The following is a 12,379-nucleotide window of genomic DNA, read 5'->3' as shown; positions in this document are numbered from 1 at the left end:
CTCCCGGCTGCTCGGGCGCTGCGCCTCCCCGTCTCCCTCCTTCTCTCCCTCCCTCCGATTCTCCCGCCCCCCGGCGGCGGCGGCGGCAGCGAAGGAAGCCCCCCTGGAGGTCACGCGCGCCAAGCGGCCGCGGCCCAGAGCCAGCCGGCCAGACGCCGCCGCGGTGAGGGACGCGCGGACGGAGTGGCGGGGAAAGAGAGTCTGCAGAGCAGCCTGGACGTCGGTTAGAATCATGGAATCGCCAAGTTGCAAGGAAGGGACCTCGAGGGTCATCTAGTCCGACCCCCTGCGAGGCAGGGAATCTGTTGCCCAGTGTAGGACTCGAACCCACCACCTTGAAATGGAGAGTCTCTTGCTGCACCAACTTCTTCTCTCACTTGCCCATGTGAGCCTCGCTGTAAACCCTAGGCCACAATTAGTTGACATGCCATGTCAAGGAAACATATATAATATGACATGATATACCATATACCATATTACTATATGGTAGGGACCACGAGGGTCATCTAGTCCAACCCCCTGCAATGAAGGAATCTTTCGCCAGCAATCTTTCCCTGCCCAAGCGTGGCAGCGCTCAAGTCTTTATAGCATCATGAGACTCCTAACCTCAGGGTTGTGGGTTTGAATCCCACATCAGGCAAAAGATTCCCACTTTGCAGGGGGCTGGACTAGGTGATCGAACCCCCTGCAATAGGGCGGTGTATAAATTCAATAAATCATCATCATCATGGTCCTTCCAACTCCATGGTTCTGTGAAATCAAGGCACTGCAAGGGGGAACGCTGGAAGCCAAATTACAATAACGGAGGTTCCCACTAAATATTTGGAAAACCTTTCTGACAGTAAGAGGAGTTCGACTGCAGAATAGACTTGGAAGGTGGTGGCCCCTCCTGCAGTGGAGGATTTTTAACAGAAGTTGGTGGGTGGCTCCCACACTGCATGGATTTGGCAGACCATCGATTCATCTACCTCAAACAAACCATTGTATGCAATCCTTCCTCAGCTTCTGGTCCATGATTCCTCTGAGGCTGTCTACAAATTGCTTATCATCTGGTCACAAGCATTTAAAATAGATCCATTGTTTGGATCAGGCCAATAGTCCATTTGTTCCAGCATCCTTGTCTCACAGTGACCAGATAGATGCTTGTGCGAAACCTACACACTCGACCTACAGGGATGCGGGTGGCACTGTGGTCTAAACCACTGAGCTTCTTGGGCTTACCAATCAGCTCCTGCCAACCACATGCCAGTTCTGGTTTCCATCATGGTGCCCTGTTGCCGCCTTTGACTGGACTTAACCGTCCAGGGGTCCTTTACCTTTTTACCTTTTACACTCTCAGCCCACCTGCAATTCCCAGAGCCATCCTGCTTTTGAGATCCCCTCCCCACAAACTGAATTTCAAAAATCAAAATCTGGAAATGTCCAGAATCCAAAAGAGCTCACATTCTGCCAATATTGACAGGAATAAAAATAATAAGAAGCTGTCTTGAATTTATCTGTTTGGTTTGGAACACAAAAAAACTTTAATGAAAAGAAGAAGAAGAGGAGGAGGAGTTTGGATTTGATATCCCACTTTATCACTCCCCGAAGGAATCTCAAAGCAGCTAACATTCTCCTTTCCCTTCCTCCCCCACAACAAACACTCTGTGAGGTGAGTGAGGCTGAGAGACTTCAGAGAAGTGTGACTAGCCCAAGATCACCCAGCAGCTGCATGTGGAGGAGCGGGGAAGAGAACCCGGTTCACCAGATTACGAGTCCACTGCTCTTAACCACTACACCATTTTAAAAAAAAAAATTTTTTTTTAAGGAAGCTGTCCTTTTGAAATTGTTTATTACATTTGTATACCACCCTTCATCCATAGATCTTAGGGCGGTTCATAACAGAAAAATGCATAATAAAAACACAAAGCACATAATAAGAAAAAAACCATGCCAATAACCCCCCAAAGACCACACATTTAAAAGGGGTATAATATGTTAATCAGCCAAATTAATCAGTTCATATAGCTGGTTTATGTCAATCAGTTAATTTATCAGTTCTACCATCCAATATGAATGACCCCTGGGCTCCCAGACCAGGACCTGGGAGATCAGGGTTCGAATCCCCACTCTGCCATGAAACTCGCTGGGTGACCTTGGGGGCTATTCACTGCTTCTCAGCCTAACCTACCTCGCAGGACTGTTGTGGGTATTAAATGAGGCGGGGAGTACCATATACTTGAACCTTGAGCTCCTGGCAGGAGTATAGGGGAAAAGGTGGGATATAAATGCAGAAAATAATGAATGAATGAATGAATGAATGAATGAGTCACAGTCTACTGACTCCAGTTGTGATATTGCCGCGTCCTCCGTTTCCTGCAATTCCCCCCCCCCCCGAGAAACGCACCTAATGGGCTGACACTTCAAAAAGATAACTCATGAGCACATGGAATGTTCATAAACATTCCCTTGCGCCTCACCTGCGCAGCCAATGGCTGGGAACGTCTGGTTTCAAGAAAGTGCAGCCAAAAGTTTCAAAAAGTGCCGTCCGTGTTTATTTCGTGGCCCTGCTTTTTCTCTCTTCAATTTTTATCTGGTTTGGGGAGTCAATTACCCAAATCATTTGCGTCCTTTGCTTTAATGTGATCCCCATCCGTATCCCTGTAACCAGAGGAAAGTTCCTAGCAGACTATTATTATCCCAAATCCGGCTTTGACTATGCTAATAGGTATATAGGTTAATAGATTGGTTTTTTAATAATGGATTTGCCTTTAATTACTGTTCTCAAGTTACTGTTCTTTGGTGTCTGTTTTAAACCCGCAGTGCTTTCTTAAAGGATGGGTTCAGATTGCCTAAAATGTGTGTTGCCGCCCCCACCCCCGCTTGCAATCCTTTCTAGTAATGCGAACCATCTTTCCTGTTAGCCCAGCTGTGCAGAGACGGGGAGCTTGCAGGGGAAAGGAATTTCAAGAGCAGAAAACTCCTCATTTGCCCCACCCCATTCCTTTCTGATGGTCAGCATTTTATGGATGATTCTGCATAATCACCAGCTCCGAGACTCTCTTTAGATCTGCATAACAGATGAGTTTTGTATCCGGATTGCACCTGCCAGGCCCACCCCCCCCCCCCCAAGTTCTGTGCATCCAAGCTCCCGCACTGCAGAATACCACATTGCATCCCATTTGGTAGAAGACGGAAAGGGCAACCAGAGCACTGGAGTGTACGTTGATGGGCTTCTCTGCAAGCAGGACCCTCAATGGCACACAGCTTGCGTGTGGTGCTGTGGTCTAAACCAGTGTTTTTCAACCACTGTTCCACAGCACACTAGTGTGCCTCGAGATGTTGCCTGGTGTGCTGTGGGGAAAATTGAAAAATTCAAAAAAATTATAATTTTTCATATTTCTTTTTGCTTACTATTTCATAATAAAGTAATTATAAAATACTTTCTTTGTGTTTATTTGATTCCTGTTCAAGATAATTACTTTATATATAGTCAATATAGGCACAGAGTTAAATTTTTTAACATTTTCTAATGGTGGTGTGCCCCGTGATTTTTTTCATGAAACAAGTGTGCCTTTGCCCAAAAAAGGTTGAAAAACACTGGTCTAAACTACTGACTCTCTTCAGCTTGCCAATCAGAAGGTCAGCGGTTAGAATCCCCGCGACAGAGTGAGCTCCCGTTGCTCTATTCTAGCTCCTGCCAACCTAACAGTTTGAAAGCATGCCAGTGCAAGTAGATAAACAGGTACCACTGTGGTAGGAAGGTAAACAGTGTTTCCATGCGCTCTGGTTTCTGTCATTGTGTCCCGTTGCACCAGAAGTGGTTTAGTCATGCTGGCCACATGACCTGGAAAGCTGTCTGTGGACAAACACCGGCTCCCTCGGCCTGAAAAGAGAGATGAGCACCGCAACCCCATACAGTGGTACCTCGGGTTAAGTACTGAATTTGTTCCGGAGGTCCGTTCTTAACCTGAAACTGTTCTTAACCTGAAGACCACTTTAGCTAATGGGGTCTCCTGCTGCCACTGCGCTGCCAGAGCACGATTTCTGTTCTCATCCTGAAGCAAAGTTCTTAACCTGAAGCACTATTTCTGGGTTAGCGGAGTCTGTAACCTGAAGCGTATGTAACCTGAAGCTTCTGTAACCCAAGGTACCACTCTAGTCGCCTTTTGTGGGAATGTTCAGGGAGGCAGGAGAGGATATATCGTTTATTAATATCCTTCCTAACGTGTGCTAGCAAGTTCTATAACTTAGCAGAGTTTTACATTCCCCTTTTAGACACACAGCAGATACCTGGTTGCAGGCTTGTTTAAGCCTCTCAATATTAGATTCCTGGTAAATTCCCTTATATCCCTCTTAAAATAATAAACACACCACAATCTTGTGTAAAGTATATAAAAGAAGTTTACTCACATCATCAGTTCACAGTTGGATCCCTGAAGGCAGAATTAGTTACAAATTATATCCATGTGGATCTATGTCAAAGAGAGAGGAGGTGCGCTGCCTGACTTGCCCTTTTGTTACCTGGACAGGTAACGTCACACCCACCTCCGGGCACATGCAAAAGGAAGGATGCCCCAGCCCAGGAGAAACAGGAAGTTTCGACTGGCTGGACCAAACAAAATTTCGGGGTCGCACACTTACGAAGCTAGTGAGTTCCATGGTTTCGCCATGCGCTGTGTGAAAAAGTCTTCCTGCCCTGAATCTTCCAAGATTCTGCTTCAATGGACATCCATGAGTTTTAATGTTACGAGAGAGAGGTGGGAAGTTTTCACTCTCTATTTTAGAAACGTTCATTGTGCCACTTCTTATTCACCTTCCCTGTAAGCAAAAACGTCTCAAGTGCTGCAATCCTTCTTCCTAGGGGAGCTGCTCTATCCCTTGATAATGTTGTCTGCCCTTTTCTGAGCCATTTTTCCCCAATTCTACACCATTTGCATGACATTGCAGTATTTGCACTTATTGTAGAGTAGTAGTAGTAGGAGTAGTAGTAATAATAATAATTTATTTATACCCCGCCCATCTGGCTGGGCTTCCCCAGCCACTCTGGGCGGCTTCCAAAGCAATATTAAAATACAGTAATGCCTCAAACATTAAAAGCTTCGGGTGCCACTGTGGGTTAAACCACAGAGCCTAGGACTTGCCAATCAGAAGGTCGGTGGTTCGAATCCCCGCGACGGGGTGAGCTCCTGTTGAGCAGTCCCAGCTCCTGCCAACCTAGCAGTTCGAAAGCCCGTCAAAGTGCAAGTAGATAAATAGGGACCACTCCGGCAGGAAGGCAAACGGTGTTTCCGTGCGCTGCTCTGGTTCGCCAGAAGCGGCTTAGTCATGCTGCCACATGACCCGGAAGCTGTACGCCAGCTCCCTTGGCCAATAAAGCAAGATGAGTGCCACAACCCCAGAGTCGGCCATGACTGGACCTAATGGTCAGGGGTCCCTTTACCTTTAAACAGGGCTGCCTTTAGATGTCGTCTAAAAGTCTGGTAGTTGTTTGTTCTCTTTGACATCTGGTGGGAGGGCGTTCCACAGGGCGGGCGCCACTACTGAGAAGGCCCTCTGCCTGGTTCCCTGTAACTTGGCTTCTCACAGGGAGGTAACCGCCAGAAGGCCCTCAGCACTCACTGGACCTCAGTGTCCGGGTAGAACGATGGCGGTGGAGACACTCCTTCAGATCCTAGGAGTCATTTAGTCCAACCTCCTGCAATGGAAGACCCCTCTCCTAGGCACCTCTCCTATCCTCCCCACTGAGGTTTCTCTTCACCTACATCATGATTAGGAAGACCCTGACAATGAAAGAGGAATGAAGACAAAGGCATTAGAGGAAAAGTCATCTCTCTGTACAGAGAGAGAGAGAGCCAGTTTGACTCTTTCCCAAAGAGAACAGCCTCCCTCCCTCCCGGCTCTATTGGAATCTCATGACCAAGCAGCTGATTGAGGAAATCGGATCTTCAGCATTTTGCTTGTTGCTGTTTTATGAGGACCAGATGTGGAACAAGGGGGGGGGAATGCTCTCCAGGAAAAGAAAAAAAGAAAAACACCCGCTCTCCCCCAGTCGTCACTCAGCACTCTGGAATGCATTTCATTTTGCTTCAAAGCTCAGGAATGGCCTTCCAGACATTGCTAAACCAATTAATCCCTATCTATTGTCATGAAACATCACATACTGCCCACCTCAAGAAGGGTTTTTTCCACTGTGCATCCACTTTTGTGGCGGAGGGATGCAAAGGGATGGCTGAGACAGGCCTGCTGGACACACTTGCATGTGTGAATCAGCATCAAGCAGATCAAACCAGACAGAGAGAGAGAGAGAAAATCTCCACATTTAAATGCTTTTTGACTTGCACCTTCCGAAGTGATTGAATCATCCAGATCTGCCATTCAGTGTGAGCAACACCTTCCACGATCCAGCATTTGGGGGGTGGTCTTGCACTATTGTTCTGATATTTCCCCCAAACCAAAAGCTGCCATCTTATTAAAATTATAGAAATGAAGTGAACTTGTGTGCAGAACTGTGTAAGTGAGTCTCCTCCATTGTTTGTTTTGCTCAAGCCCAGGAAAGCACCAGCAATTACAATCAGCAAACTTGTTTTTTCTACTTATGAAGTCTAAACTGGCCTCTCTCTTTTTTGAGAAAAATGCCTTGCTTCTCCCTCAACATCCTGCTTTTCCTCCTGGTCTCTGATGAGGACTGAACTCTCTGCAATGCTGAGATTCTAAATGTTATTGCCATGCATTACACATGCCTTCATTTAGTGTCTTTTACCTGGGCATGAGCCTTCGCTGCATTTCTATGAGGCTTTCCATAGCTCAATCCATGTTCAAGGCAGCTTGCAACATGAAAAACTTAACAGCATTGCAAACACAGCAGCAGTAGTCATTGGGTTGCATCAAAAAGTATGCAACCCAACTGAAACAATTTCCACACAAATCATATTAAGATACAATAGGTAAAGGTAAAGGGACCCCTGACCATTGGGTCCAGTCGTGGCCGACTCTGGAGTTGCAGCGCTCATCTCGCTTTATTGGCCGAGGGAGCCGGCGTACAGCTTCCGGGTCATGTGGCCAGCATGACTAAGCCACTTCTGGCGAACCAGAGCAGTGCACAGAAACACCGTTTACCTTCCCGCCGGAGTGGTACCTATTTATCTACTTGCACTAGCGTGCTTTTGAACTGCTAGGTTGGCAGGAGCAGGGACCGAGCAATGGAAGCTCACCCCGTCACGGGGATTCAATCTGCCGACCTTCTGATCAGCAAGTCCTAGGCTCTGTTGTTTAACCCACAGCGCCACCCACATCCCACAATACAATATAAAGATACAATAGATATATACAATACAATATAAGATACAATATAAAGATACAAATAATTAATATCAATAATAGCAACAACCCCCCACCGCCACTCCAACAAAAAACTTTGAGCAATCCCCCAGCCCAAAAGTCTGCTCAAGAGGCTCAGCTTTTGCAGCTGGAGTCAGTCCGAGCTCCGCCCTCCCAGGGTTGCTGGGAAAAGTCCTGCAAGGCAGGGAGCAGGTCTTCCATAGCTGAGATTGCCCAAGATGGTGAAATAATCGGCACACACCCCTTTTACTACTGAAAGCCACATTTGGCCACCTGGTTTGTGAATGCGCTTTGTGATGATGATTTTGATGTGGGCTCATAGTTTCAGTATTGCCATAGTATTGACAAAGGTGTATTGCCAAAGCTTGGTGACTTTTTATTTCTCGTTTCATAGAACTGGAGAGTTGGAAGGGACACTGAGGATCATCTGGTCCAACCGCTGCAAAGCAGGAATATGCAGTTGTCCCCTCATAGCTGTCAATTTTTTCCTTTTCTTGCAAGGAATCCTATTCGGAATAAGGGAATTTCCCTAAAAAAAGGGAAACGTTGACAGCTGTGTCCCATACAAGGATCGAACCTGCAGCCTTGGTGTTATCAGCAACATGCAGCGAGAATGTCCAGAATATGCCTCCAGCATAGCAGTATTCATACACTAGGCATGGCTTTTTGTTAGCCTTTCTTGAATTACTGGCCCTGCTTGCCCTTTGTGCATTTTCTCTTTGCTTTGCTTTCCTTTTTTGTGGGGGGAAAAACCCACTATGAAACTCACCAGTCGGCCTCAGGCTAGTCACTCATTCTCTGCTGAACCTAGGGTTGTTGTGGGGAAAGGAATATATATATATATAATATCGCCTTAATAGAAATGCAATAAGTAAATAAACCCCAGAGGAAAAATCCAGGAAGGGAATTCTTCTACATAGGGACAAAATGCACAAATGGTGCTGGCTATTTGTCATCCTTTCCACTTACTAACCTTAAAGGGGGGGGGGGAAATCCTGTGAAGTGTTAATTGCTGTATCCTTTTGTATTGGTGTAATCAAAGGGGTGGGGGGATTATGAAGACTGCAAACAGTAATTAGCATGCAGATTTTCGAGACAGAAGCACATCTGTGTGTGCTGTGCTGGGGTTGCTTCTGTGTTTACTTAGGCTGATTCGTCTGTGGCTAAACTGCAGATTCACTTAGCCCTGCAATTAGCAGCATAAATATGAATTTGGGATGACACTAATTATTGGATGGAATGGCTTTTTCTTTTCTTTTTTCTCTTTCCCCCTCCTTAAAAGGCTGTGACACTCCGGTGCCCCCCAGAGGGGCCGTGAGCTCTGTGGGTGGCTTCATTGAGGAACTTCTCCAAATAAGAAAGAAAGAAAGAAAGAAAGAAAGAAAGAAAGAAAGAAAATGAAATGAAATCCCCATTTTAATTAAAAGGCAGAGGCAGGCTTTTCTAAGAAAGGGGGGGGGCGTGTGCCACCTAGCAAGCTGTCATCTCTAATGCATACATTACTGTAAAATGCATGGAAATTAATTGGGCTCATTTGAAGGCAAAGCCACAGAGGTAGCTGGGTTCTGATAATTGCTTTTGTTTTACGAAAGCCTTTCGGGAGTGGGAAGGGGGATATGTTAAACAGGCAGCATAGCAGAAGCCTGAGGCGAACACTTTCAGGAGAGATGAGCTGGGGCCTACAATGCAATTCTGCGGGTGACCTCCAAGCCTCCCTTTCCTCACGCCAGTTGTGTGGAGTTTGGATGTGCAGTCCAAGGAAAAGAGTTCTGAAAGTAGCGCTGGAGAAAGGCACTTCAGCTGTGGCAGGCAGGGGAGGAGTGTGCAGTTCCAGTTCCATCACCAACCCCGCTTGCCAAATGTGGCCCCCAAACTGCATGATCTCATCCTTCTTTCTACAATAACAGTCTGACCAACCGAATGAATTGCATGCAGGTAGTTGTCTCATTCCTCAGATAGTAAAGCAATACACTCAGTGTAGTAGGTCTCTGTTCTGCCCATCAAAAGTACTTAGCGGAGCTAATTTCAGGGTACAAAGAACTGACTGTGGAGTAATTGTGCTAATGTCCCAAAAGATGTTTATTGCTTCCCATAACCATTCCATGTGATAGAAGGTTCTAGTCTTCCTACATTTCCCCATGTCCTTTCAAACTTAAGTTCTGCTTTCACTTTTAATTTCTTTGCAGTCACGTTATCTCCTCTTGCTGGATTTATGCTGGATTTAACTTCATGGGAACCTACGAAGCTGCCTTAAACTGAGCAGGCCATGTTTCTCACTATTGTCTAGTCCAATGGTCCCCAAACTTTTTCAGGCTACTGCTCCCTCAGTTCCATAAACTCATCCCCAGTGACCCCCACCCTAGCCTGTAGAAAACATTTTTCAGAAGAGTGGTTTGCACAGCCCACTAAGATAGATAATAGCACAATCAAATTCAAAGCAGTAACAATGAATTGCACATTTATTCAAAATCCAATTTAAAAAGGTTAGTTCAATTACTTCAAAATGAATGAACTTGAGTCAGTGACATCAGCGTCTGACAACTACGGCTTCACCCTTTGCATACTTACCCATGAGTAAGTCTCACGGAACTCAGTGGGGACTTACTTCTGAGTAGACACACACAGGATTGCACTAAACAGCAATTACATTACCATTATCACTTAGCGGCTCCAAAGGGAGATTTCCCCCTAGTCCTGCACTGGGAAGACGGTAGGGCTGCTGTACGTCCAAGATTTCCCAGACATATCCTGGATTTGTCCGGCGGAAATAGCATCCAGGTGCAATATCAGTAAAATGGTGAAACGCCCTGGGAAACCCAGGCTGATGTCAGAAGTGTTGATATTTTGGCCAATTTCCTAAAAAATCCATTTATCTCTTCTTGAGATTTGCTCAACAAATTTTTTTGTCCGGATTTCCATTTTTTGGCAGCCCTAGAGAGAACGGGGTATTTTCTACCAAAACCATGACTGGAGGCAGGAGGCTTAAACGTGGTCCCAGCTGTGGGGCTGATGGTTTTCCTTCGCCTCCCAACCCAGCCTGCTATTAAAAAAAAAAAAAAAAGCAAACCAATTATAAGCTTGCTAATCAGGAGGTCATTAACAGAAGTGCAATCAGGCCTGAAGGCAGCCTCTAACTCTGGCCTGCACTTTGAGGTAAAGTTACTGCCATATATACTTTTGCGATTCATGCCAAACATTAAAGCTCATCTTTAGGCTTGGTAGCACTCCTGGGTCTATAAACTGCAATGCCGAAACTCTCCCCAATTAAATGCTTCTCATCCAGGGAAATATGAATATGCATCCAAATCAGGGAACCACGGACAGGGACTGCGGAATCTATTAGTAGTTTAATTGCTCATTTGTACACCTTGAGCAGGCTCTCAGTCCTGGGCCGTCCCCTCCAGGAATTAAGACCTGAGTGAGCACAAACGATTCTTATTTATCTATCAGTTGTGTTTATAGCCCACTTCCCCAACCCAGGAGATCAAGGTGGTACATGGGGTTCACCACCCACCTCATTTAATCCCCCACAACAACCCTGTGAGGTAGGTTAGGCTGAGAGGCAATGACTGGCCCAAGGTCACCCACTGAACTTCATGGCCAAGTGGGGATTTGAACCCTAGTCTCCCAGGTCCTAGTTTGATACTCTAACCACGACCCCACACTGGCTTCCACCCTAACCTACTGAATATTTATTAGTTTCTAAGTATTGCCTGTTTTCTTTCTCCATGGAGTTTTCTTGGCAGGGATACTGGAGTGGCTTGCCGGTTCCTGCTCCAGGTGGATCACGTTTGGTCAAAACTCTCCACTATGACCTGTCCATCTTGGGTGGCCCTGTACCGCATAGCTCATAGCTTCTTTGAGTTATTCAAGCCCCTTTGCCACGGCAAGACAGTGATTCATGAAGGGGAGCCATTGCTGAAGGAGACTCTTGAGAGTCCCATGGACTGCAAGAAGATCCAACCTATCCATTCTGAAGGAAATCAGCCCTGAGTGCTCACTGGAAGGACAGATCCTGAAGCTGAGGCTCCAATACTTTGGCCACCTCCTGAGAAGAGAAGACTCCCTGGAAAAGACCCTGATGTTGGGAAAGATGGAGGGCACAAGGAGAAGGGGACGACAGAGGACGAGATGGTTGGACAGTGTTCTCGAAGCTACCAGCATGAGTTTGACCAAACTGCGGGAGGCAGTGGAAGACAGGAGTGCCTGGCGTGCTCTGGTCCAGGGGGTCATGAAGAGTCGGACACAATTAAATGACTAAACAACAACAAAAAAGTATTGTCTTTACCCTGATGTAAATTTATAGAAATTTCATCAGTACATTAGTTGCCTAAGGGGGCAATAACGTGGCAAGATCCACTAGGATGAGAAGCTTAGGGTGCAGAGGAACTTCAGCTCAGCCAGATGATTCCCAGCTCAGCCGGGTTCAGCCACCATTAACTTCCCAATCCCAACCTTGGCTGAGCTGAACATACGCCACCAGAATTTGCTCATCCTGACTCTGTGTCATGGACTGGTTGGACGCAGAGGAATGGTGGGAGGAACCAGCTGGGGAACAAGGCTGTCTTAAGCATATGCGGCGCCAGGGTGCAAAGATCCACCCAATGCCCTCCCCCCAGGTTGCCCAGTCCCAGGCGCGCAGGAGGGCGGAGCCAGCTGGCCGCCTCAGCATCTCACTGGCTCCATCACCCCCCGAACTCGAGGTGCAGAGCTGCCCGCAGCAGAAGAGCCCACCACGGCGCTCCTACCGATGGACGGGCTCTTCCCCGGACTCAACTCTTGGGCCCCAGATTCTCGGCCTGGCGCCCCTGAGAGCCCAGTGCCCGGGTGCCCCACACTCCTAGCGCCTATGGGTAAGACGGCCCTGCTAGGGAACCCCCGAGGGAGAAGGCTCAGAGCCCGGGTATTGGTGAGTGGTCGGAGGGAGAAGACGGGGAAGAGGAGGTGTCAGAAGCTGAAGAGGTAACAGGACTTAGTGAGCAGGGAGAGTCTGTGGCAGAGAGCAGTCCAGAATCAGAGGCAGAAAGTGATGGCCTGGGATTCGGACTCGGAGGCTGAA

This window comes from Podarcis gaigeae (assembly GCF_964106915.1).
Source record: "Podarcis gaigeae genome assembly, chromosome: 1".
Taxonomy (NCBI): Eukaryota; Metazoa; Chordata; class Lepidosauria; order Squamata; family Lacertidae; genus Podarcis; species Podarcis gaigeae.
Note: the sequence above shows the minus strand (reverse complement) of the source record.